Here is a 22525-nt window from a genome sequence, read left to right as displayed (position 1 = left end):
AGCATAAAGTCTCCACTGGCACTGGTTGTGGTCTCGGGGAGGTTTGGCAAGCCAGAGTTTTGCACACTCGTAGAAGCAAACTTTGTGAACAGTTGTGCCGGCCATGGCCGGGGTACGCAGTTGTGGGTTGGGGCAGCCGGAGAGGCAGGAAGAGAAAGTTTCTTCCTGGTGACAGTCACGTCTAGTCTGTCTGGTAACCCGGGTAACCAGACATGATGCAACACAAAGTTGAACTTGAACTTGGTGGGGGGGGGGGTTGGTTTGATGATGAGGAGTGGGGCGGAGGGGAAGGCACTGAAGGAGTCGTCAAGGAAACAACAGAGAGGCCCTCTTGTAGCTGATGGTTTCTGTGCTAGTCCAGACCCGGCTTTGCAGGGAGAGTTAACTCAGTGCGGAGAGAATTATAAAGGAACGAAACACTGTAAGGCAGAGGAGCAGATTTAGGCCATTCAGCCCATCAAGTCTGCTCTGCCATTTCATCGTGGCCGAATAGTATCCCTCTCAATCCCATTTTCTTGCCTTCTCCCCGTAACCTTTGACACCCTTACTAATCTAGAATTTATCAAAATTCTCTAAATATACCAAAGGACTTGGTCTCTACTGCTGACTCTGGCAATGAATTCTACAGATTCACTACCCTCTAGCTACAGAAGTATCTCTTAATCTCTGTTCTATAGACTAAGACCAGTGCGCTGCGACAAAGAGCACGATATGAGGTTATTCTTACCTCGGCCATTAGGCTCTATAATGAATCATCTGTAGCCGGGGAAGTGATGACCTCCTCCTGTTAGACTGTTTGTGGTAACTTATTTTTATTCTTTCTATTTCTCTTCTAATATTTAGATTTGTGTACTTATAATGCTACAGTGACACTGTAATTTCCTTTAGGATCAATGAAGTATCTACTTATCCTTCGATTCTGAAGCTGTGCCTTTTGGTGCTAGACTCCCCCTCTACAGGAAACATCCTTTCCACCTCCACTCTATCTTGGCATTTCAATATTCCATGGATTTCAATGAGATCCCTGCCTCGTTCTTTTAAACTCCAGTGAGTACAGGCTCAGAGCCATCAAATGCTCTTCATTTGTTAACCCTTTCATTCCTGGGATCATTATTGTGAATTTCCTCTGGACCCTCTCCAATGTCAGTGCATCCTTCCTTAGATAAGCAGCCCAAAACTGCTCACAATACTCCTAGTGCAGTCGGACCAGTGCCTCGGAAAGCCTCATACTTGCTTTTGTATTCTCGTCCTTTCGGAATGAATGCTAACGCTGCACTTCCTCACCACCAACTAAACCTGCAAGTTAATCTTCAGGGAATCTTGCACGTGGACTCCCAAGTCCCCTACACCTCTGATTTCTGAACTTGCTCCCTTTTTAGAAAATGGTCTATGCCTTAACACAGGAGAGGAGGTAGGGACAGCCCTGGCACCTGGAAGGCTACAAACTACGATGTCGTTCCCCTCGCCTCTCTGGGTGTTGCTGAGACACAGGAGGACGTTAACTCCTGTAGCCCATTTCACACCCCCTGCCCCTTAGACTCCATAACCTTTAACAGCCCATCAGGCACTTCTGAAGCAATGCACAAGGTGCTGGAGGAACTTAGTGAATCAGACAGCAACTATGGAGGGAAACAGACGATATGCTTTGGGTCGAGACCCTTCATCGGGACTGAATGAGCACCATCTCAGAGACCACTCCTGATGAAGGGCCTTGACCCGAGATATCGACTATCCTTTCACCCCCACAGATGCTGTTCAACCCAGAGTTCGTCCAGGAGTACATTGTTTGTTTCTGCAGATTCCAACATCTGCAGTCCCTCTGTCTCCAAATACTTGCACAGTGTGGTCAGCGCCTCAAAGCAGGAAACACAGTGGTTCGACTGAGTACAGCATGATCCTAGAAAGCCCAACGTGACCATGACCAAGTGGAGGGGAGAGTATTAAAACTCCGAGGAAGGGAAGAGCAGCAAGGTTAGATTAGATTCGTTTTATTTATCAGATGTACATCAAAACACAGAGAGAAATGCGTCATTTGTGTCCGTGACCGACACAGTCCGAGGATGCTCTGGGGGGCAGCCTGCGAGTGTTGCCATGCTTCCGGCTCCAACATAACATGCCCACAACCTCCCAACTCTAACTCGTGCGTGCTTGGAATGTGGGAGGAAAGCGGAGCACCCGGAAGAATCCCAAGCAGTTCTGGGGAGAATGTACAAACTCCATGCTGACAGCAGCGGGAATTTTACCCCGATCTTGCACCCGGCCAGTGTTGTGAGATTGGGAGGACACTAGCTACGGGCCTCGCGGTTAGTGAAATATACAGGAAAGATTTTGATCTAAAAGTCAGGCTATGGCTAAATGGAAAATGGGCCAAACACTGGCAAAAGCCACAAATTTAGTCGGCCATCTTGATCTGCATCACGTGGTCGAGCGGAAGTGCCTGTTTCCATTGTGTCTGACCCCGCGACTCTAGAAGTGGTTTGCAGGCGATATTGGAATTAGCTGTGTGGTTGATCAAAAGCAGAGAACTTTAGGTTGCAGGAGGATGAGGGCAGTCTGGCCATTTGAGTAGGAAAGTGGCAAATGGAGTTTAGAAGGTTATGGTCCAAATGTGGGCAGATGGGACAAGGCAACAGAGTCAGCATGGATGAGTTACATGTCTCTGCTGTGCGGCTCCATGAATCTAAGCATGAGGTGCTGCTGGGGGCAGCAAACGTATAATAAGTATTGAGTAATGCGATGGAACAGAGTGACTTTGCAAAGTATGCCGAAGATCCTTCAAGGCAACAGGTCAGGTCAATAAGATGACTGAAAGGTTGGCATAGTAATGTAGTGGTTAGCACATGGTTGTACAGCTCCAGTAGTCGCGGGTTGGGGTTCAATTCCTGCAAGGCGTTTCTGTGTTTTCCTCGTGCAGCTGCTCCAGTTTCCCCCCACATTCCAACGACGTATGGGTTAGGGTTTGTAAGTTGTGGGTATGTTACGTTGGCACTGGAAGCATGGTGACAATTGCGGGATGCCCCCAGAAAATCCTCAGGCAGTGTTGATACCAACAACACATTTCACTGTATGTTTCGATAGTTTGATGTATAAAGCTAATCTTTATTGTTAATATTAAATCATAGCTGTGACGAGGCTGAATTTCACCTCCAGCACAGCTCAGTTGTCCTGCAGATTGACCAGTGCTAGATCCAAGTGCACACATTGCAACACTGGTCTCTACACACTTGTGCATGTTTGAAACGTGGCAGAGACATTCTGCCTTCACCACCCTTTCAGACTGCACGTTCCAGGTTCCTACCGCTCTGTGAGGGAAGGAAACTGATCCCTCTCTCTCCTCCAGTTACTCTGAATCTCTGCCCACTATATTGTGACCTCACTGCAGAGGGAGACTGTGGCATTGTATGCATGAGAAAGGGGTTTTCCAATATGAGTCAGACCACCATAAGACAACAAGACACAGGAGCAAAATTAGGCCATTTGACCCATTGAGTCTGCTCTGCCATTCCATCATGGCTGATTTACTATCCCTCTCAACCTCACTCTCCTACTTTCTCCAGCCCTTACTAATCAAGAACTAATCAACCACTAATTTAAGTGTATTGAATGACTTATCCTCCACAGCCATCTTGGCAATAAATTCCACAGATTCACCACTCTCTGGTTAAAGAAATGTTCTTCATTCCTGTCCGAAATAGACTTCCTTCTTTTCTGAGGGTGTGCCCTCTGGTCCTGGACTCCGCCACTATAGGAAACATCCTCTCCATACCCTCTCCACATCCACCCCATCTAGGCCTTTCACCATTCGATAGGTTGATCACCGTGTACAATTCTACTCACCATACAGTAAGAGATCTGTGAATGGAGGGGCGTGAAGGGATCTGTGAATGGAGGGGCATGGAGGGATCTGTGAATGGAGGGGCGTGGAGGGATCTGTGAATGGAGGGGCGTGGAGGGATCTGTGAATGGAGGGGCGTGGAGGGATCTGTGAATGGAGGGGCGTGGAGGGATCTGTGAATGGAGGGGTGTGGAGGGATCTGTGAATGGAGGGGTGTGGAGGGATCTGTGAATGGAGGGGTGTGGAGGGATCTGTGAATGGAAGGTGTGGAGGGATCTGTGAAAGGAGGGTGTGTAGGGATCTGTGAATGGAGGGGTATAGAGGGATCTGTGAATGGAGGGGTGTGGAGGGATCGGTGAATGGAGGGGCGTGGAGGGATCTGTGAATGGAGGGTGTAGGGATCTGTGAATGGAAGGTGTGCAGGGATCTGTGAATGGAGGGGCGTGGAAGATTTGGACTGGAGACATTTACCTCTGAGGAATTTTGGATGGGCTGGGAACATGGAACATGGAACATTACAGTAAGACCTTTCAGCCCGTCTAATCTAACCCTTCCCTCCTACACAGGTAGTAACCCTTCATTTTTCTTTTGTCCATGTCCATAATGTATTTGCCTTTCCCACCACCCATGGCAGCTTATTCCATGCATCTACCGCTCTCTGTGTAAAAATCCTACCTCACACCTCTTTCTCCCTCCCCCCAACACCTTAAAACTGGAAGAAATTCTGCCCTAGGAAAAAGTCTCTGGTTATGGGCTGGACTTCACCCCCCCACCCCCAATTTGGTCATTTGTGCAGACTTGTCCTTTGCCCTTATCTTTGCCAAATGTGTTATTCCCACGGCAGGCTCTGCGTTGTCAGTTGTTGAAACACTGTTAATGACTCATTGCGTTAGAGCAGTAATATCAGAGGAACTGATTCACCAGGTGAGAAAAAGTGAAATGTCTTTGCAAACAAAACTCAAAGACTACATGCATCCAGAATAATTTGCTGTAATCCTATTCCTCTCCCCTTTTTGTCTGCCTATATCCATGAACATAGAAACATAGAAAACCTACAGCACAATACAGGCCCTTCAGCCCACAAAGTTGTGCTGAACTTGTCCCTACCTTAGAAATTACTAGGCTTCACCCTAGCCCTCTATTTTTCTAAGCTCCATATACCTATCTAAAACACTCTTAAAAGACCCTATTGTATCCACCTCCACCACCGTTGCCGGCAGCCCATTCCACGCACTCACCACTCTCTGAGTAAAAAACTTACCCCTGACATCACCTCTGCACCTACTCCCCAGCACCTTAAACTTGTGTCCTCTTGTGGCAACCATTTCAGCCCTGGGAAAAAGTCTCTGACTATCCACATGATCAATGCCTCTCATCATCTTGTACACCTCTATCAGGTCTCCTCTCATCCTCCGTCGCTCCAAGGAGAAAAGGCTGAGTTCACTCAACCTATTCTCATAAGGCATGCTCCCCAATCCAGACAACATCCTTGTAAATCTCCTCTGCACCCTTTCTGTGGCTTCCACATCCTTCCTGTAGTGAGGCGACCAGAACTGAGCACAGTACTCCAAGTGGGGTCTGCCCAGGGTCCTATATAGCTGCAACATTTCCTCTCGGCTTCTAATTTCATTTCCATGATTAATGAAGGCCAATACACCATATGCCTTCTTAACCACAGAGTCAACCTGCGCAGCTGCTTTGAGCGTCCTATGGACTCGGACACCAAGATCCCGCTGATCCTCCACACTGCCAAGAGCTTACCATTAATACTACATTCTGTCATCATATTTGACGTACCAAAATGAACCACTTCACACTTATCTGGGTTGAACTCCATCTGCCACTTCTCAGCCCAGTTTTGCATCCTATCAATGTCCCGCTGTAACCTCTGTCAGCCCTCCACACTATCCACAACACCTCCAACATTTGTGTCATCAGCAAACTTACTGACCCATCCCTCCACTTCCTCATCCAGGTCATTTATAAAAATCACGAAGAGTAAGGGTCCCAGAACAGATTCCTGAGGCACACCACTGGTCACCGACCTCCATGCAGAATATGACCCATCTACAACCACTCTTTGCCTTCTGTGGGCAAGCCAGTTCTGGATCCACAAAGCAATGTCCCCTTGGATCCCATGCCTCCTTACTTTCTCTATAAGCCTTGCATGGGGTACCTTATCAAATGCCTTGCTGAAATCCATATACACTACATCTACTGCTCTTCCTTTGTCAATGTGTTCAGTCACATCCTCAAAAAATTCAATCAGGCTCGTAAGGCACGACCTGCCCTTGACAAAGCCACGCTGACTATTCCTAATCATATTTTACCTCTCCAAATGTAAGACTCACTGGTCTATAATTTCTTGGGCTATCTCTACTCCCTTTCTTGAATAAAGGAACAACATCTGCAACCCTCCAATCCTCCGGAATCTCTCCCGTTCCCATTGATGATGCAAAGATCATTGCCAGAGGCTCGGCAATCTCCTCCCTCGCCTCTCACAGTAGTCTGGGGTACATCTCATCCAGTCTCGGCAACTTATCCAACTTGATGCTTTCCAAAAGCTCCAGCACATCCTCTTTCTTAATATCTACATGCTCAAGCTTTTCAGTCTGCACTACAATCACCAAGATCCTTTTCCACAGTGAATACTGAAGTATTCATTAAGTACCTCTGCTATTTCCTCTACTTCTATACACACTTTCCCACTGTCACACTTGATAGGTCCTATTCTTTCATGTCTTATCCTCTTGCCCTTCACATACTTGTAGAATGCCTTGGGGTTTTCCTTAATCCTGCCTGCCAAGGCCTTCTCATGGCCCCTTCTGGCTCTCCTAATTTCCTTTTTAAGCTCCTTCTTGTTCTCCTTATAACCTCCTAGATCCCTAACATTACCTAACTCTCTGAACCTTTTGTTAGCTTTTCTTCTTGACTGGATTTATTAACATTTTCTTTCTCCAACTGAATAATTTATCACAAATGTTGTAATCCAAGGCTTTCTTAAGGAAAGGAAACTGAGAGGGAGAAAGAGATTGAAGGACACTTGGTGGCCATTTTATTAGGCATATCTGTACACCTGCTGATTAATGCAAGTATCATGTGGCAGCAACTCAATGCATAAACACATGCAGACATGGTCAAGAGGTTCAGTTGTTGTTTAGACCAAACATCAGAATGGGGAAGAAATGTGATCTATGTGACTTTGACCATGGAATGATTGTTGGTGCCAGACAGGGTGGTTTGCGTATTCCAGAAAATGGAGATCTCCTGTGATTTTCACACAAAGGTCTTTGCAGTTGACAAAGAATGATGCGAGAAACAAAAAAATTAAAATCCAGTGAGCTGCAGCCTTGTTAATGAGAGAGGTCAGAGGAGAATGGCCAGACTGGTTCAAGCTGACAGGAAGGCGACAGTAACTCAAACAAACACGTGCTACAAGAGTGGTGTGTACAACAGCGTCTCTGAATGTACAACATATCAATCCTTGAAACGAATGGGATACAGCAGCAGAAGACCACAAACATTCACTTAGTAGCTACTTTATTTGGTGCAGGAGGAATTTAATAAAGTCTCCACTGAATACACAGAGAAGGAGCTACAGCCAGAGAGAGAGAGAGAGAGAGAGAGAGAGAGAGAGTTGGAACATGATAAATATTACGTTGGTGAGATAAGAGAGATAAAAAAAAGACCAGTTAAGAACAGAAAGAAAGAGAGAAAATAAACAGAAATTGTGGAGGTCAGAATCAGATTTAATTTAACTGAATGAATGATGTGAATTTTGTTGTTTTATAGAACGTAGATCAGTACAGGTGCTTTGTCCCATGGTGTTGTGCTGACCTTTTTACGTATTCCAAGATCAATCTAACTCTTCCCTCCATATTTCTATCATCCATATGCCTATCTAAGAATATTAAATGTCCCTAATGTATCTGCCTCTACCACCTTCCCCAACAGGGCAATCCACACACCCATCGCTCCGTGTAAAAATATTTACCTCTGACATTCCGCCCCCCAACTATACTTTGCTTCAATCAATTTAAAATGATGCCCCCTAGTGTCATCCAATGCCACCCTGGGAATGAGTCTCTGGCTGTCCACTCGTGCTTTGCCTTTTATCATCTTGTACATCTCTATCAAGTTACAACTGGGTGACGGGGTGGAGATACATCTCTACCAAAGGAGGTGTAAAGTGCTCCTTCCCTCCACTAACCTGCAGGTCACCCTCAGGCAGGGTGTAGCATCTGCTTAGCTCCCCGATCAGGGGCACGTGAAGACATGGGAGCAGGAGGTGGATGGTTGTCTGAGCAGCTGATGCATATCACAAGTCCTGGTTATGCAAACAATCTCAGAAGAGTATAGATAATGGCTGGGGCCACCCATCTTGTAAAGACACTGCCCAGAAGAAGGCAATGGCAAGCCACTTCTGTAGAAGGACTTGCCAAGGACAATCATAGTCAAGACCATGATTGCCCACATCATACGTCACGACACATGATGATGAAGAGGATCAAGTTACCTCTCATCCTCCTTTGCTCCAAAGAGAAAAATGCTAGCTTGCTGAGTCTACCTTCATAAGTCTTGCTCTCCAATCCAAGCAGCAATACCGAGCAAACTCATAAAATTACTGTAAATTACAAAATAAATAGACTGTGCAACAATAAAGAACTAACGAGGTAGTGTTCACGAGTTCATGGACCATTCAGAAATCCGAAGGCAGAGGGGATGAAGCTGTTTTTGAATCATTATGTGTGATTCTTCATTTTCATGTGCCTCCTCGCTGAGTGTAGTAATGAGACGAGAGCGTGTTCCAGATGGTGTGGGTCCTCAGATAGATGCTGCCTTCTTCAGACTCTGTTTCTTGAAGGTGTCCTCGATGATGGGGAGGGTTGTGTCCGTGATGGATTAAAGGTTAATATGGAAGGATAATAGAGTAGTCGGATAGAGAGGAGGAGCGAGTTTAGATAGAGAGGGTTAGAGATAAATAGATATTCAATATAGAGGATGCTCCATTTATATTTCTACAAACCAACTTCCCCTCCATGGATTGGCATTTACACTTTACCCATCTTCCATCAAGCAAAACCTGAAAACACGTGCCAAAACACACAAGAACAACTTATAACACTGTTATAAGACTATTGAATGGTTCCCCAATTTGGACTCTTGACCTAAGTTTACATCATTATGAACTTATTGTCTGCCTGCACTGCACTTTAACGGTAACTGAAACACTTTATTCTGTATCCTGTTATTGTTTTCCCTTGAACTACCTGTTGTAATGAATTGGGCAAGGCGAGTTTTTCACTGTATTTCAGAACATGTGACAATAATAAACCAATTTACCAATTTAAAATGTTAATATGCACACTAATCTACATTCTTAAGTTGATCCTTTGCAAGTATCTAAAGCTTCTTACGTGAAATTAATGAAGCAAGCTGTATGGACATAAAACTGCCCTGCAGGTTTGAACAATGAACCATAAACCTCCCCCTTTGGCATAGTGCAGTGAGAATAGGGCACTGCCGTCCTTGGATCCTTTGAGCGGAGAAACACCGACCCCTGGTGGCCATCAGAGGAACTGCAGTGGCCTCAGGGTAATGCTCTGACAAATTGAATTCATTAGACACATTAGATTAACCTTCAGCAAATACTTAACTACAACTTTGTCATTGAGGTCTGATTTCAATCCTAGATGCAATTATTTTAAAAGTGCAATGATGAGGTTTCTTTAGCTCTGTCTATCCCTCAAAGGTGATGTTTCACTGCCAATTCAGATTCAGATTCATTTATCACATATACATCGAAACATACAGTGAAGTGCATCAGTTGCATTAACAAGCAACGCACATAGTGGTATGCTGGGGCATACCACTATGTTATCGTAATACTTCAGATAATTTACTTTGCTGGATCTTTTCCGATGTGACCACACTGTTGACAGGCTGCAGCCAGGCTGAGTTGACTTCCGTGTTGACAAGTATGGTGAGGTACCGGGACAGTGATCAGCAGCATCATAGGCACGTGGGTACAGACAACACACAGAATATAAATTATACAGGACAGTGTGGAGAGAAAAAAAAAACTGTGTCACATGTCGAGCAGCCACTGCCTCACAGAGAGACCTCGGGTTCAATTCTGCCGTTGTGAGGAGCTCGCATATTCTCCCTGTAACTGAGTGGGCGTCACCCAGGCTCCCCGGTTTCCTCCCACATCCCAAAGTTGAGTTGTATCTCTGTGTGAATTACACCTAGTGGGTGGGTGCAGGGGAAATCTCGGGGTGCGGGGGAGGGGCAGGAGGGGAGTTGTTGGGATGGAATGTGGGGAAATTAAAGTAGTATTAGTATAAATGAGTGTTTGATGGATGGTGTGTGACTCTAACGACAAGACCAGGTAAGAATGGTGCATTTTATTTACAAGTATCAATGCACACTTTGTCCAACACCTCCTGTGCCTGTGAAATAACAGGCAATATCCAGTGAAGATGTGGAATTCAAATTTTATTTGGAAGGTTCTACTTGCATCCAGAGATGGTACCGATAGGTGAGAAATCCTTTAATGAGATGCTGTGCAGCATCAGTCAAGCTTTGAAGTTGAAGGTTTAAGGTTGAAGAACATGGCTGAGGGAACAATAAACACAAAATGTTCTGCAGATGCTGCAAATCCTGAGCAATACACACTCAAAATGCTGGAGGAACTCAGCAAGTCAGGTAGCATCTATGGAGGGGAATAAACAGTCAAATCTTCTGGCCAAGACTCTTCATTAGGTCTGGAGAAGAAGGGGGCAGATGAAGGGTCTGGGCTCAAAATGTCTACAGATGTTGCCTGAACTGCTGAGTTCCTCCAGCATTTTGTGTGTGTTACTAAGGGAGTGATATAGCATCATATTTGTAGTGCACCTAATATGAGATATCTCTGTCAGAGTCGTTGGAATGAGAAATGATGCACTCTCGGCACTGACTAAGATAAGTACAATGTGCACAAAACATCAAAGAAGGAAGTTCATAAAGAATTTAGAAGCGTTTTCTTTAGATGTAATGCCATGCACCTTCTGGTCTGTGTTCTATCCTGTTAATGACCTTTCTCTTGTTCTCCTTGTCTCTCCACAGTCTTGGTTCCTCTGATAGTTTCAAGTCTTTTCCCACTGGCCAGCGACAAGACCACCTGATACCTTCCTTGACACAAATAAAATTGGCAGAGAGAGAGAGAGAGAGATACATATATACTGTATATTTATATATATACAGAGATAAAGAGAGAGACAGGAGGAGGGAGAGAGAGATAGGGGGTGGGGGGAAGGGATATTCTATCATCGCTGAACACTGGGAACTGTAAATGAAACCACCAGCCGTCTGGGACAACTCACACATTCAAGGAAGAGAATCCAAAACAATTCAGAATGATAACCCCAGCCATAGGAATCAATTTTTTTCCCGCTCAGATTGGCATCTAATGCCATCATACATTTTGCAGTGTAATGTGGCTTCAAGTTTGGTGGAAGCATCACTTGTTTGCATTTAATAAGGACCGTGATTTTAACCTTTTAACCAGTATTACGAACAAAGACTGAAGGTTTCATGGATGTAAAGTGCACCAGAAAGATGGTACATGATCAAACCCAGAATTAACCTTTTTGTTTAAGAAATAACACTACAACCTACAATGCAAATGCGATATTATCTTTTTAAGTGCCTCTTGTTAAAATGCATTAAAGGCTGCATAAATGTATTCAAATATTTATAAATATATACATGTATAAACTATGGAAGAATAAACCCAAATAGTTAACCCACCCTCCATCTACCCCACCAAAATGTGCTACAGCCTCTCAAACCCTATTCTGTGTCGGACAGTCTTGGCCATAAATGGAAGTGGCCTGGCTGTTATTTAGACCATTTTCCCCACGAGGTGCCATGGAGGGGAGAAGGAGCCTCTTGGACAGGCCACACTGATGTCTGGTCACTGAGGTACCCCTCTCTCAGTAAGAATGCGCCATTGTTTCCATCACTGGCCCAAGGTCTCGATCTCAGTGCCTGCTGCATCGTGGCCGCTTGCCCTCCAAGATAGAATGTGTGAGACCCGCTCAGGCCTCCTGAGCCTCACTAATTAGAGCGAGGGCTTCCCTCGTTGACCGGGTGATAGCATTGCCCTCAGCACAACTATGAAGTCTGTTGGCCTCTCCCCCTAACTTTGTACGCAGGTGGGGTTGAGGGAGGGCTGTGGGATGGCTAGAGGGGAGTGTATGAAGAAGGAAAAGGCTCACAACAATTAAAGTGTTACATGGAGACAGGGCCACAGGGTGGGAACCACCTGGACACAGGGAATCGTTTCAGATAGGTGATCTCCAATGACTTTCTTGTCCTTGAAGGTGTAAATGATACTTCCACCAAATGAAAAGCCTGTTCAGCGAGTCCACAATTACCGGGTAACAGTACACATTACAGGTTGCAGAAGGGGAGATGCTCATCTACACAGCTCCATGCTGTCGTGGCTCAGTGTAGACTATGGCCCAGAGGCTGGGGACAGCTCTCCCCATTTCCACACCCTTCAGTTCTGGATCGAGGTGGTAGAACTGAATTACCTGGCAAAAATTTAAAAACTGGGGAGGGGGCATGGGTGTGCGAGAGATCTTGGCTAGTTTTGCTGATACTGGGCAGAGCACCCCATGCGTTAATTCGCTCACTACTGGCATTACGCAGTCGCTCATTTCTCCATTGAGTAACAATCTTTCAAGGGTCAGAGTGACGTAACACAGGATTCCACCGCAGACTTGTTATTATTGATTATCCACTGGGAATGGAGGGATGTGGATCAGATACAAGCTGAAGGAATTTAGTTTAAAGCAACACACACACACACAATGCTGGAGTATCTCAGCAGGTCAGGCAGATTTATTTTAATTTGGCCTGGTACTCAGTGCAAACATTGTGGGGCATAGGGCCTGTTCCTGTGCTGTGTAGTTCTATGTTCTTGAGTACAGGACATATCACAGGGAAGACCTGATAGAAGATTATAAGGTGGCAATCCTACTCATTCCTCTGTGCTCAACCTGTTCCTGAACCCATCCCAGACACTCGCATCCTCTCTCCAGTCAGAGGTTCCTCCAACACTGTTTCGTCCCTTCCTATCCTGCTGGCGTACCCTACCTTCCTCTCCTTGCCCCTCCACCCCTCACATGTTTTCACTTCTTCACCCCCAGTGCCTCCCCTGTCCTTACCGAGCACCCTCCACTACCTTCTCACTATCCTCCTATGAAGGGCAGCTGTGAACTAGAAGCTCGGTCTGCAGGGACGGTGGAGTCTGATCTCCCTCTCAGAGGGAAGTGGGTAACAACAGCCTGAAGGGGAAAGGTTTGCTAGGCTGGGAAGCAATTGGAAGGTCCTGCCAAAGAACATTATTTCCTCAGATGGGCTGAATGGCCTCCTTTAGTACCACCCCATGGTCTGTGCTGGTTGTCAGAGGCTAGGCCAGCTGAGAAAGGGCTTGAACACTCAGTGTGTTGGGGTGGCCTGAACTGGTGTACCCTTCCCAGGATGAACCACTAAACTATTCCCTCGGCCTACACTATGTCCACATCCCCTCCATTCTCACGCGTCGATCTAAAACCCTCCTAGATGCCTCTTTCACACTTGCCTTGATCACCAGCCCTGGCAACACATTTCAGGTACCCACCACCCTGCAAAGATCTCCTGCAAACTCTCCTCCTCTCACCCCAGATGCAAGCCCTCCAGTGTAAGAGATTTCAACCCTGGAAAAAGATACTGGCCCCTCATCACCTTATAAACTTCTATCAGGGATACCCTGTGATCTGACATGTACTACAGAACATAGAACAGTACAGCACAGGAATTAGCCAATGTCAGTGCCAAACACCATGCCCAATTAAACGGTATCCCTTCTGTCTGAACATGACCTATATCCTTCAACTTCCTGCACATTCATGCACCTATCTGGACCCTCCTACGTGCCTCTATCATATCGGCCTTTACCACCACCCTGGGCAGCGCATTCCAGTCACCAAACACTCCCTGTGTAAAAAAAAAACTTGCCCTTCACATCTCCTTTAAACCTTTTCCCCTTTCGCCTTAAATGCATGTCCTTCAGTATTTGACTTCCCTGTCCTGGGAGAAAGATTCTGACTGCTGCCCCTACCTATGCCTCTCATAGTCTTACAAACTTCTATCAGGTCTGGATGGGACGTTTTGTTGAGAGTTACAATGTCAGTGGGGACCGATTTACTGTTCCCTCTCCAAGTGACATCAGCTCTTTAAACTTGCTGCAAGATTGAGCCTGCGTGAGAAAATACATCCCATGTGTTCACTGGGCCTGTTCACACAGTTATTCATGAGGTTGCTATGGTAAAGTAGGAGATAGTTCAAAATCAGCAAACGCTATGAAAGAATCTCAGTATAGGAGTGTACCTCAGGCAAGGCGGGCTCCTGGGCCAGACATGGAATCCTCAGCATCTGCTCAACAACCAAAACAGGGCTAGATAGAGGCGTACCTTAAATGACCTGTAATTTATCTATCTGAACCATGTGGGTGGAATCAGTGTTGCTGACAAATCATTGAGTGACCCAATAACTCGCTGAGCAGACTCATTAACCAGAGTCTAATGCAGTGATGCAAGTGGATTTGAGCGTTTCGTTTTGGATTTGGCCGGTGGGGGGGTGGAGGGTGGAAGTGGATGGAAATGGTAGGGGTCACTTCACGAGATGAGCATCTCTTCAAGTTCAACACAGAGAAAATAAAGCATTTCTAGATGTCACACTGCATTTGAACTAGATAGGCTTTGTAAAGAATCATCACTGTTAGGGAATTTTTTCCTGCTTGCATTCTGGGTAGTGATAGTTTTGGCTTTGCTTTCTGGTTTATCGCTTAAAAGAAAAAGAAAAAAAAAATCTGGTTGAAGTTCTTGCAGATTTAACAAACGCAAAAGCTACCTGTTTCATGCCAAGGGGCCTACTATTCTGGTTCATATTAAGCACAGCATAGCAACAGCTCACATTTGACACTTAAAGAGGCAATGTCCCCTTTTGTTTCCTTTCTGTTCTTTCCTGAGGCTGGCTCCCACCTTTAAAGCATCGATAGGAAAGCCACGTGATTCGACAAGGGCTCCCACCCCTCAGACCCCAGTCCATGCCCTCCTCCCCCATCGCCACACCCCAGACCTCCCTGTTTCAATCTGATGGTGCAGTTGGGAGCGTGAGGAAGGCAGAGAACTGTCCCCTGACTCGTGAGCTCTCTGCAAGATAATTGTGGAACGCTCCATCTACTTCCCACAAGATTTGGTGATGTTTGCAGAGCTCTTTTCGTCCGTGATCTGAAGTTTGCCCCCCCTCCTATCAATGCCGCCCCCTAATTCAACCCTCTCTCCGGATCTGTGCATCTTGCCTAGATTGGCTGCGAGGCCAGACGACCTTGAGAAGGGCGAAGAGGAAGTCTGTGGTCAGAGGACCACTTAGAGCGATCCCAATATTCCCTCTTGCCAAGGGATGTGGGGATTACCAGGAAACCACTCTCACCCTGCTGTGATGCCACCTTCAGCTTGCCCACCAGCTGACAATATCACTCTCCTCCTGAACAGTTTATGGCATAGACGAACAGGAGGTCATTGTTAGAACTGGGTAGAGAGAAATGGAGAAATAGGAGTCTTGGCTCCTGCAGTTCTCGTTCCCTCCCCACCACCGTTCCCCGGGACTGCCACACTCAGACTGCCCTCCCCGCCCTGCCCCACCCACCATGCTCCAAGGCTTCTGAGGAGCTGGATTGATAACGGGTTACGGTGACAGGGAAGCCTTGTCCCTTTCCCCTACTGCAGTGCAGAGGCAACAAAAGCCATCGGTCCGTCTGGCATCTTAAGAGACTCTCCACACTCCCTTCCTGCCCTCGGATACTCCACCACCGTCTCCCAACTGCAAAGTTCCACTCTGGGAAAGGCAAATCTATCATACTCTCACCCCCTAGCTAATAGTGGCTCTCGTTCCCACTCTCTAACACCTCCCGCACCCCCCGCCAGGGAAGTTTTGAAGAGATTGCAGATTGGATTCAGTTTGTGAAACCTTTGGGATACTATGTGTAAAGACAGACAAAAGGGATAATGTCTCTCTGTACAACTCAGTTAAAAGACTGTAATATCGACTGAGAAACTGGCTAAAGTTTAGCCAATGATGCCAGCTTACTCCACCCATGGTTACGCTCTCCATCCAGTCAGATGAAGTGGCCCAGCCAGCAAGGAATCTGAAAGAAAAAGTCCACTCCAGCTGAGTGGGACTGGAAGAGGCAGTGGATGAGGTGTGTTTCTGTAGCACCTGACCACGTGCCTCTTCCTTGTTCCCATTTCCCATCATTCCCTTAAAACTGTCCTTAGGACTAATAAGTTAGTGCTATATACCCATTCCCTAGTATGAGGTATTTTAGTTTACAAGGATTACAGGGGGCTGGACTACACCATTCCACAGGAATGTTCATGGTTAACCAATGACATTTGCCTGGGGAAAGAGGAGAACACGGGTCTAGGAAATGGGTATATCTACTGTTTAAATGGTAATTGTCCAGGGTCAGGTTGATAGGGATCACATTGCTGTCTTTGAAGGGAAAATTTGGAAGATGCCTTTGAGTTTGTTTTCGATAAACTCTTTTATGGCCAACCAATAGTAACACTGGTAACCCAGAGGTGGGAAGGGAGGCCATAAACAAATCTCATAAATCCCATTATTTCTTTCCGTAATGATTATGTAGGAACCTTCACTTCCTCTTGGGTAGGTCCCAAGATACTCGGCACCAAATGCAGACTCTTTGAAGTGCAGTCCACCTTGACTGTGTTTTAATTTCCATGGGTTTCCCCTCCACTCCTGCTGCTCTGATGGAGACCCTTTGTGGTGAAACTGGGCACAGAAGGCTCCATTGATCTCCCAGACCCCAGCAGAATAGTTCTCCCCTCTTCCTGCGGGCCGCAGGAGATTCAGCTCGACCTCTGGTGGTGGAAGCTTGATGTTTCAGGAAGGAAACCGAAATGGCTGTGACTGTTTCTTGAGGCTGAGTGTAGCATGCAAGCTGCACTAGCTTATTCCGGACCAGGCTGGAGTCTTTCCCAGTGCATCATCCTTCCCCACGCCTGGATGGTGCACCTACATGTCCACATCACCAACCAGGACAGGAACCTGCCTTGCCTTAATGCAAGACTGCTTGACAATCCAACAGCCTTGCTTATTTAAATCATCCATTCTAAAGTTTTAAAATAAACGTCAACCCTTTTCTTAATTCCCCCATTATTTTATTCCCTGCCATGAACAAGATCAACATTGGGTTAGGTAGACGATCTCCTGAGGGTTGATTGGTTGAGTGTGCAAAGCTGTTACATTGATAGACATCTCAGTGGTTATTACAGTCTTTCCCTCACACTGTATCAGCCACTTTCTCCATAGCAATCTCTCACACACAAAAAAAAAATTGAATAAAAAAGAAGAAAAAAAATCACAGCTGCTTAAAGAGGAACAATGCCTGGTGACAGCAAACTGTTCTTGACTCAGTAAATGCACAAAGAGGGACTGATGAATAAACCAGGTGGGAAAACTGCTGGAGAAACCTATATTACAGGAAGCTCATTCAGTAGGCGTCCACAGGAATTCTGTTATCCCAAGATTATTAGGTCCCAATGGCATCATATTCTATGGGGATTCTCCTCTGCGAGACCCTCATTGGTACCCAGCTGACAATTGCCCTGTCAGTTAATGTACCCTCAAACATCACATTAGAAATAGACTCAGTGAACCGGGGTGTGCTGTCTCTAATGTATCGATAGAAATTATTTCATTTTATAAGAAAATGTCCCCGCAAATCATGTCAGCTTTGGGATAACATCAGTTGTCCATTAGTTTCCCATCTTGGTTCCGTCTGTACGCCCCTATTTCATTCAGTAAACAACAAAACCCACTGCTTCAGCACTAGGGTGATTGCGCAAACCTTTTTTTTCATTTACAACTTAATAAAAAAAGCAATCTAAAAAAGGAAAACTTATTAAGGCCACCTTACTTGTTATTTGTGATGGAGATTTGACAAGTATTTTGTCAAAGGAAAAAAAAGAATAACAGTTCTTGATTGAAACCAAGTGCAATGCATTGGATAGTTGAATATCTTTGTATGTTAGAGATTGTTGAAAAAAAAGAGAATTTGTTTTTCTATTTTTTTTAGAAAGATCTGCCTTTTTTTAAAGTCCTTGCTCCTTGGGACTCTAAACAGAAAAGGGGCGATTCTTTCCCAGCCTTTATAAGTGTGGGGAGCTAATGTATTTCTTGTTTTCTTTCCTGTTTTTATTTTTTTATTATGAATGAATCTGTACCCCTTGGGGAGGGCTGAAGGAGAGAATTAAAAAAAACAGATAATTATAAATAAATGGTGCTTTTTATGATATAAAGTACACTCAATTCTATGATTGCAGTATATAGGTAACAAAACAATTAATTGTTATGGACTCTCACTGTAGGAAAAAAAAGAAATTCACTATTGTTTATCTTTTATTATTTCTTTGGAACATGTCTCTCTCTCTAGGCTGAGATATACAGTGTAGTACTAATGAAGTTTGGTGTTTCCCTGTTTAATCGCTTTCCATGGCAATGGAGTACAGTATCATATATGTTAATCTATGGGTTTCTGTGATGTGGCAAACTGCAGTAATCATGTTATCTCATTGTCTTAGCCTCACATGGTATCCATGCCAATCCCTTCAGCTTATCCACCATCAGCTAAAACAAATTATAACATTAAAAAAAATGTGAAGAAAAACAAAATTCCAAGCAAGGGGAAAAGTAATCCTCACAACCATGCTTAAGGATGAAAAAGGATAGGGGGAGTTAGAGGCAAAGAATAGATTGTGTAGGCCCAACACCATACTGACCTTTGAACCTTCCCTAAGACCAATCTAACAGGCTGGGAGGTGATAGGTAGAAGGAGTAAAAAGGCTGAAGAAGAAGGAGGAGGAATATCATAGTAGAGGATTGGCTTGACTGTGTAAAGAGCCCATTGACCTCCCCACCACCGCCACAGCCTCCTCCCGTTCCTACCCATCGACAGACGCTGGGGTGTTGGGTGAGGTGTTAAGTATCTGGCTGGCACTATGGGGGGGGGTTATTCAATTGGGAGAGGGAGGCAGGGTCTGCTTAATCATCTCGCTGTGGCACTAAGTGAGGAGCAGGTTCACCCTAACCATGATCTCCTGCTGACCTATCAACTTACTCTAAAATCAATCTAGTCCTCCTCTCCCACATAACCCTCCATTTCTCTATTGTCCATGTGCCTATCTAAGAGTTTCTAAAATGCCTTTAATATATCTGCGCCTATCAACACCCCGGCAGCGTGTTTCATGCACCCACCATCTCTGTGTAAAAATTTCCCTCTGATACACCCCCCCAATTTAAAATTATGCCCCTGATAATTGTCTCTTGTGGGTGTGGCTTTATTTCTTAAATTCCTTCCCCGACGTTATATAGTCTTCCATTCCGTTCTCCAGGCTTGCTGGATATTCCCACCTCCTTTCGGGGCCCTTCAGGCAAGTGAGCGATAAACCTTTCTGGATACAACTCTACTTCCCACATCCACTCTGACGTGCCTGTCCATGGCCTTCACTACCGCCACAATGAGGCCACACTCAGGCTGGAGGGAAACACCTCATATTCTGTTGGATAGCCTTCAACCCAATAGCAAGGATAGTGATTTCCCTAACTTCTATTAGTTTCTGTCTCTTCCCCTTTCTTTCTCTGTCCCCCATTCTGTCTCACCTCCTTCACCACTCTCCTCCTCACCTCCTACACAACTCTTCTCCTCACCTCCTTCACCACTCTCCTCCTATACGACTCTCCTCCTCACCTCCTACACGACTCTTCTCCTCACCTCCTTCACCAATCTCTTCCTCACCTCCTACGCTACTCTTCTCCTCACCTCCTACACGACTCTCCTCCTCACCTCCTTCACTACTCTCCTCCTCACCTCCTACACCACTCTCCTCCTCACCTCCGACACCACTCTCCTCCTCACCTCCTACACGACTCTTCTCCTCACCTCCTACACTACTCTTCTCTTCACGTCCTACATGACTCTTCTCCTCACCTCCTACACGACTTTTCTCCTCACCCGTGCATCATGTCCTCCTGATGTGCCTCCACCTTCTCTTCCCCTCATGGTCCACTCTCCCCTCCTACTGAATTCCTTCTTCTTCAGCCCTTTACCTCTTCCAACTATCACTTCCCAGCTTCTTACTTCACTCACCCCTTGTGCACCCATCCACCGTCCTTCTCACCTGGCTTCACCTATCGCTTGCCAGCACGTTAGATTGACAATAGAGTAGGTTAAAAGGACAGCATTCCGGTAAATCCCCTTTGCATCCCCTCTAAAGCTTCCAGATCCTTCCTATAATGAGGCAACCGGAACTGAGCATAATATTCCAAGTGTGGAAGCCAGGGTTTTATAGAGCTGCAACATTATTTTTGCTGCTCTTGAACTCAATCCCCTGACTAATGAGGGAAAGGAGTTATGGTGCATAAACTGACTGCTCCCCCCCTGCATTACGGCGATGATTGGCTGTACACACTATTGATTGTCCTAGAGTCATGGAGTGTGTAGGACTCCATCCTACACAGCAACTCCAAAGGTGTAATGGCACAATGAAAGGGTTAGCTCCTGGAAGAAGAAACCAAGCTGTCTTCCAGTTCACACATTCAAGATCATACTGGACAAAACTGGATGATTTGTGAATATTAATCTGTGACCAGAAAGGTACGCAGTCAGTCTGGCAAAGAAAATTGTCTTTGATCAGTGGGGCTAAACGGGGCAAGAGCATTGTTTGCCCTCCCTGTTTATACAATGTCAGTGAAAGGGTGTTGGGATGGGGACAAGTTCCTCACACTAGCTCAGTGCCAACAACCAACAAGGTGTTTTTGTTTCTACGATTGTAAATCCTAGAAGGGTGTGGCAGATGACAACTGAAAGCACTTTTGGAGTTAAGTGGGAGAGAGTCTAGAATGTTTGTTGAAGTTGAAACTATTTGTGCAATTAAGCCTTAATCTGAACAATGACTATGCAACTATTGGAGGATTTCAGCACCTTGGCATTAGTTAGAGACCGGAATAAGCACACTGACTTCTGTTGTGTTCACGATGCGTGTCGTGTGCAGAGGCTGACAGCCTGAGCTGAGGGGGAATTGTGTTTGTAGGATGGGGGATTTGTTTGTGGTCAAAGGGCTATCACCTTCAGCTGAGGCTTCCAGTCACATTAGGCAGCGCAGCCGGGGCTAGAGTGCTAGCTGCTGTAGTCTGCCCATTGTGCCTCACCTGTGGAGTGGTAGGACCTGGATTTACAGTGGGAGCTGGGAGACCAGGGATTGGTGTTGGTAGTCACAGCTGGGGAGAAGATCAAGGAATGGGGTTAGGGGTTAAATCTAACCACTCCTTAGTATGACTGTTGAAGCAATTCTGCAATAGGCAGGTTACATTGGCGTCTACAGGGACTTTTATCCACCCTGTCTTCTGAGCCCAGATATGATGGTGGAGAGAACTCCCCTTGAAGGGTTAGTTCAGTCAACTCCAGAGAACTGACTGATCTCCTTGTCCATGAATACTCCTCACATCACATAGAGCAGCCACTGAACTGCTACCTTCTTCCAGGTTGTGCGTTAAAAGGTTTTGTAACCTGGAGTGCAGAAGGCAGACCATCCCCTTCCACACCAGGGCTCTTGAAACATTGCTGGACCCAACGGATGCTGTCAGACGTTAGTCAGGCTTTGGGGTTGGGATGTCTATCTGCCTCATGGTTGGGTTGGACCAGACCTGGCCCAATTTTATAGGAGCTGTCAGGGCAGGGGTGGGGGAAATGTTGGGATAACTGCAGTGACAGAGAGCAAGTGGATTGGGATGCAAATCTTATCCGAGTTATCTCAACGAAAGGATGGTGTTTGCTTTGCTAACTTTCCCCGCCTTTCCTCACACTTCACTAACCTTCCCCACCTCATCCCCCCTTTAGTAAACTTTCCCACCTCACTCCCCTCCTTCACTTGTCCCGTGGTGGATAGTGTGTACAGGGTTCACTGTTGGGTCGGTGAGTGGATGGTATCAACTGCTGCCACGGAAGATCTGTGGACCACTAGGGAAGTCGGAATGAGAGTGAACATAGGATCAGGGAAGAGAGGAGAATCTGTTGCAAGCCGGCCCACCCTCCCCATTTACAATTGGCTATTGGTCATGGATACCCATGGAGGAAGAGAGAGGAGAGCAAAAACACAAAAATATTAAAAAAAAGATATTGGGGCTTCTAAACAAATTGTACTCATAACCAACATTTCCATAATAGAGCAAACTGCTAAACCTTGCTCTCCCAGAAACCCCTGTGCACGCCTTTATCTATGGTCTAATGCATGTTTAATTACAATTTCTTTCTCCATAATAAAACAATTTTATAGAGCAACACTTGTTTAACTGATTGAATAAAAAAGATGTTCTTGACTGTATTAAAGTGTGTGTCGATGCTTTGCAAACACTTGTGTCATTGGAATGGTTTACCACTGTCTGGGTTCCAGTTATGTTCCCTGTGATCTCCTCTCTGCCGTTGGTTCTAAACTTTCCAAACTAAGTATGAAGGCCACAAGGACAGCACCATGGTGTAGTGATCAACACAATACGATTACACCCTGGTGTAGTGGTTAA

The 22525-nt window shown here is 45.7% G+C and overlaps 1 protein-coding gene across 1 annotated transcript in view; it reads left to right on the top strand.

Moving 5' to 3' along the window:
* The window catches only part of LOC140191133 (nuclear factor 1 X-type-like), a 425546-nt gene extending 403368 nt beyond the window's left edge, over nt 1-22178 (top strand). The window contains exon 10 of the mRNA XM_072248254.1: nt 10943-22178. The gene's annotated coding sequence lies outside the window, so the exon portion shown is untranslated. The remainder of the gene's footprint in view (nt 1-10942) is intronic.
* The last annotated feature ends 347 nt before the right edge of the window (nt 22179-22525 follow it).

Source organism: Mobula birostris, chromosome 32, assembly GCF_030028105.1.
Source record: "Mobula birostris isolate sMobBir1 chromosome 32, sMobBir1.hap1, whole genome shotgun sequence".
Lineage (NCBI taxonomy): Eukaryota > Metazoa > Chordata > Chondrichthyes > Myliobatiformes > Myliobatidae > Mobula > Mobula birostris.
The sequence above is the reverse complement of the archived record's forward strand: the minus strand, read 5'-3'. Positions and strand labels throughout refer to the sequence as shown.